This window comes from Podarcis tiliguerta (assembly GCF_965153285.1).
Source record: "Podarcis tiliguerta genome assembly, chromosome: 6".
Taxonomy (NCBI): Eukaryota; Metazoa; Chordata; class Lepidosauria; order Squamata; family Lacertidae; genus Podarcis; species Podarcis tiliguerta.
This window is the reverse complement of record NC_139539.1, coordinates 82,272,271-82,278,270: the sequence shown is the minus strand read 5'-3', so window position 1 is coordinate 82,278,270 and position 6,000 is coordinate 82,272,271.

The following is a 6,000-nucleotide window of genomic DNA, read 5'->3' as shown; positions in this document are numbered from 1 at the left end:
TGAAATAAACGAACTTTCCCACAATATTCTAATTTTTTGAGTTTCACCTGTAGAACACAAAGTTAATGACGCAAACGCTCATCTATGCACAGCATCCATCAGGTGAATTTAACCTTCTCTAACAGAACAAGCTAATGGACAGCCTTGCTCTTAAGTAATCTTAAAGATACAGTAGCATTGTAGTGTATGTGTGCAGAAGGGGTTGCACAACAGGGGGGAGGAGGAAGCATATGACTCTGTGCAAGAGGAAGTTGAGAAAAAGAAGGAGAGGGAGGTAGGGAAAAGACAGGGAATGTGATAACTGTGGGTGTGTGAGCGCACACAGACGCAAAGAAGGGATGCAGAACAAGAGGGGGAAAGCATGGAAATTGGGTGAAGACGGAAGTGGGGAATACAAAAGGGGCTGCATAATAGGAGGGCTGGCTTCATAATTGAGAGAGCTGAGCAGTTGCAATGTGTGGGAGGAAGAAGATGCTGGAGGTTACCAGGGTTGTGGAAGAGGGGTTGCCCCAAAAAGGGGGGAGGCAGAAGGATCGGCATGGACGTGGAAGTGAAAAGAGGAGTGCAAATCAGGACTGAAACACAGAAGGGAGAAACAGCATTGAAAATAGGTTGGGGGATGAAAAGGGGCTAAGCATACAAAGGGAAGAGAAGTTCTAGGACCATGGTTCCCAATGTGGGGCATACGCCCCTTAGGGGGGCAATTTGATTTTTAAGGGGGGCAATTCGAGAATGAGTTATTAACAGTGAGTGGCCTTTTAATCATCCTCCACATGGACAGGAGTTCACTTTTTGAATAATAAGAATTATATGTCATGGGGGGCATCAGGATTTTAGAGATGCTTAGTTGCAGCATGGTCAAAAAACAGCTGGGAACCGCTGCTCTACGGTGCTGATGTTAGGGGAGTGGTGGGGGGGGTTGGTGAGCAACTGGATAATCGCTACTAAAACTGTGTGAAATAAATGTCCACCAAAAAAATGCAAAAGGAAATGTAGAACAGGAGGACTCCCTGGTCCTGAATGGGGTAACTGTGCCCCTGAAGGAACAGGTGTGCAGCTTGGAAGTCATTCTGGACTCACAGCTGTCCATGGAGGCACAGGTCAATTCCGTGTCCAGGGCAGCTGTCTACCAGCTCCATCTGGTAGGCAGATTGAGACCCACCCTGCCCGCAGACTGTCTCGCCAGAGTGGTGCATGCTCTAGTTATCTCTCGCTTGGACTACTGCAATGCACTCTGTGTGGGGCTACCTTTGAAAGTGACCCGGAAACTACAACTAATCCAGAATGTGGCAGCTAGACTGGTGACTGGGAGCAGCCGCTGAGACCATATAACACCGGGCTTGAAAGACCCCAGTACGTTTCCGAGCACAATTCAAAGTGTTGGTACTGACCTTTAAAGCCCTAAATGGCCTCAGTCCAGTATACCTGAAGGAGCATCTCCACCCCCATCGTTCTGCCCAGACATTGAGGTCCAGTGCCGAGGGCCTTCTGGCGGTTTCCTCACTGCAAGAAGCAAAGTTACAGGGGACCAGGCAGAGGGTCTTCTCGGTAGTGGCACCCGCCCTGTGGAACGCCCTCCCACCAGATAGATGTCAAAGAGAAAAACAACTACCAGACTTTTAGAAGACATCTGAAGGCAGCCCTGTTTAGGGAAGCTTTTAATGTTTAATAGGTTACTGTATTTTAATATTTTGTTGGAAGCCGCCCAGAGTGGCTGGGTGGGGTATAAATAATAAATTGTTGTTGAAGCCATGAGGGCTCTACTACAAACTCAGTTATGAAAAGGATGGCTGTAAATGCCGCTCCTGTTTGGGGAGTTTGTAAAAAAAAGATTAAAAGATTTGTATAGTGTCAAAGTACGACACATACAAAAATGACTTAATTGGATCGGCTGTGCTGATAGCAAGGGGAAAACATACAGAAGCAGAGACAACGCGTTCAAAAATGTCTCCAAATTTATTTGTCACAGACATCCCTTCAACCTTCAACTGAGATGTTTTACAATGATAGCAAGGGCAGGGGAAGAGTCATCCCTGAAAGCCCAGCTCACTCCGTAGCTATTCCAGCCTCCTTAGCAACATTGTTGTGCTCTGCTCAAAAATAAACAGCAGAGGCAAAACTTAACAGCACTCTCCATCAGGCTGCCATGGGTCAGGGTCCTAGGTCTGTTGCAAGCCATATATAGCAAGCCTATACAACACTACAAAGCCCAGAAACACCATTATTTCGAGTTATATGCCCATAAACACATTTAATGACATTCAGTGACAGAAAGCATAGCCTGACAAGTGGAGGAGAGAGAAGGAGTGTGGAAGTAGTCTTGGTTTATTCAGCAAAAGTTTCAAGACATCATGTGATGTATTGCTAATCTGCCTCCCACATACCCAGACAGGCATGGCCAAAGTTGTTCCTCAGTACTGGGGAGGTGTGTGACTCGCACCCACACTCATGACATGGCCTCGTAATCTTAACCAAAAAAAAAAAAAAAAAAATTCAACCAACAGCACGGAAAACATGGGCCACAAGTGAAAGGAGAAGCTGTGAGCCAGCTGCCCAAAGCAGAAGTAGTGAGGCGATTTTCACTGCAATGGGATGGAGATACTCATCAATATGTTTGGATACAAACCCACCACACTGGAGCAACTCCAGAGTGGTTTTGAAGGCACTTTAGTTCAGTGCCTTAATTGCAGCCAACTCTAGTCAATTCAGAGGCATACGAGGGGGGGGGGCAGTTCAAATCTCCGTGAAGGTCGGCAGTTGAAATCTCCGTGACGAGGTGAGTGCCCATTGTTTGGTCCCTGCTCCTGCCAATCTAGCAGTTCGAAAGCACCTCAAAGTGCAAGTAGATAAATAGGTACTGCTCCAGCGGGAAGGTAAATGGCATTTCCGTGTGCTGCTCTGGTTCGCCAGAAGTGGCTTAGTCGTGCTGGCCACATGACCCGGAAGCTGTTCGCCGGCTCCCTCAGCCAGTAAAGCGGGATGAGCACAGCAACCCCAGAGTCATCTGCAACTGGACCTAACAGTCAGGGGTCCCTTTACCTTTACCTATTCCCAATGACAGCAGAGGAGCAAAGCTGGAGATTTCGCCTTATTATGTATTTCCTGCAATTTTGCACTATTTTCACTCGCGAACATGGCTCATGTTCACATGCCTTCATTTCAAGAGCAACAAAGGAACGCATAAAAGTGAGGATAGAGGCAATGACATTCCATAATAACCAGATTGCTTTGGGCTGCATTATCTGAAAAGTTGTACTAAATTGTTACAAGGCCCTCTATAATGCTTTCAGTAATAATGTCACGTGTTTGTTTTATCCACCAGGGTGCTGTTTTGATAGAGGTTCAGATTCTATGTTAGTTTCACGATGGTCCAAACATGCTGTATCAGGAAAGAATGGAAATTACGCAGTGCCATTTTGAGAGTCTAAGAATAGATAGCAAACCAGGCGTTTCATGTTTTCTACTTAAAAGAGAATTTGCCAGTATTTCAAAAGTGAAAGAAAACATCTGCATTGCACCTAGCATCTGTGAAACATCATGAACTAAGGACATTTCCAGTGCGACGGATTTAATTGTTGTGGCTAAATGAGGATTATCTCCTTCGGGGCATCTTCAGTACCTCTAAATTCTGCTCTTTCCAGACTTCCCCCCCCTTCCCCAAAAGACACCATTAGCTCTCACTAGTCCTATTCAGAAGTTATTCAAATTGGGAAATTAAATACAGGGGCAGGGTGGAAAAATGTTCCAGAAAGCCTGTAAACCCAGGACTAACTGTCATTTGCTGCAAGAGTGAGTTCACATATGTTTATCTGCTTTGAAGCTTTGAAGCCATAGTTTTGGTTCAGCAAGTTGGGAGAGGAGATGATTCTCATGCTGGCCGCCTGTCAGGTACTGAGAGATGGATCAGACTTGGAAAGAGCAGCTCTAAGCCAGGGGTGAGTCAACTGGTGCCAGTTTACATAGCTTGCTTTGTGTATAAGTAATATTACCACTTTACGGACAAATCATGATGACTTCCTGCTGTTTTGGCGTGCAACCCAAGTTCATAAAGGCAGCAGGGCTTACACCTAAATACTAGAACCGGCCATTTCGGTGTTTTTGACATCCTTCTTTGATATCCCTGCATCAAACCACTCACACAGACCCTTGTTGGGCCTGTGGTTCAGGACACACGGGCAGCAGGAGATGAGTGCTCTAGCTCCACCACCCAACCTACATCACCATGGGACATGTGTGGAAGGCAAAAGATAGATAAATAATTAGCATTATAGAATTGGTAGAGACCACAAGAGTCATCTGGTCCAATCACCTGCAATGCAGGAATCCTTTGTCCAATGTGGGGCTGGAATCCACAACCCTGAGATTCAGAGCCTTGTGCTCTACCAACTGAGCTAACAGGGCTGCTATGTTAAGAAATACTAATACAGTGGTACCTCGGGTTACATGTGCTTCAGGTTACAGACTCCGCTAACCCAGAAATAGTGCTTCAGGTTAAGAACTTTGCTTCAGGGTGAGAACAGAAATCATGCTCCAGCAGGGTGGCAGCAGCAAGAGGCCCCATTAGCTAAAGTGGTGCTTCAGGTTAAGAACAGTTTCAGGTTAAGTACGGACCTCTGGAACAAATTAAGTACTTAACCCGAGGTACCACTGTAACAACCTACTCAAATTCTGCAAGCCGTAGGGTGACTGTCTGAAGCAGGGAGCTTGCTTCTATTTAGGTTGGGTCCCCATGTGATGCAGAACCCCAATTTTCTATGGTTCTCTGTATCACGCAAGAAGCCTCCACAATTTCCACTCACCAATTTTCAGAGGGCAGATGAGGATGAAGGAGGGGGTGGTGGAGCTGACATGTTTGCTCTCCTCGCCCACATGTTTTATTTCACAATTTGTGTAACGCCTCATCAGATTTCTTATGGGTGCATCCGGACTGTCAGTCTCTCATGGGAGAGATTCAAGTGCCCATGTGGAAAGCAAAGCCCATCTGAAGTGGATTAAAAGGCCCTGTTGTCCCAGGGCACCCTCCCATCCACTTGCACTTAAGAAAGTGAAGAGGAAATGCATTGAAAAAATGTGAGGGGAAAGCAGGACGAAGGCTCATCACTGAACAAATCAGAATGGGTGCTCAGGAAAGTCCAGGTGCAAGGTTACATCCATTTTGCACAAGCAAATCAGGATGAATGCTGCATAAGAAGGTCGTCTGGAAGAGCCTCATGACAAATAAAAACCAGTTTCCTCAATTTAGGGCTCATCCCTCCTCCCCCTGTCTTGTTTCTAGAAAGTTTTCTGCTTGTCCCATGCTTAATAATAATAAAAAATATATGTATACCCTGCCCATCTGTCTGGGTTTCCCCAGCCACTCTAAGCAGATGTCCAAGTGGTTTTGCCTTTGTCTACAGAAAACTCAATTGCTGTTTATTCTAATTCAGTGCTAAACCGAAAGGGAAAGGAGATGGGGCAAACAGAAGTCTGGATGAGCCCCCATTTAATTTTTGTGCCCCATCAAAGGCAGATAATATCAACTGGTAAGTTTGGAAGTGCTTCAACTGAACAGAAGCTGGAGAGAGATTAAAGGTTTTATCATCATTGTGGACAGAAGAGATAGAAAGAACGAAGTAACACATGCTCTGCATTAGTTTCCAGCTTGATTAGAAATTTCCATTTTACAGTTTTAGAAACATAGAAGCAATTGAGAGGCCTATATGAAAGTGAATGGAGCATGATCATTTTTATTGGAGAAATGTTGGAGGGTGTGGAGTTACGAGTCCCACAAGCCAATGAGAATAAGTACGGTAGCTATACAACCTTTAGCAGACACTTGAAGTTTCCCTGTATAGGGAAGTTTTTTTAATGTTTACTGTTTTACAGTGGTGCCTCAGGTTACATACGCTTCAGGTTACATACGCTTCAGGTTACAGACTCCGCTAACCCAGAAATAGTGCTTCAGGTTAAGAACTTTGCTTCAGGTTGAGAACAGAAATCGTGCTCCGGCGGCGCAGCAGC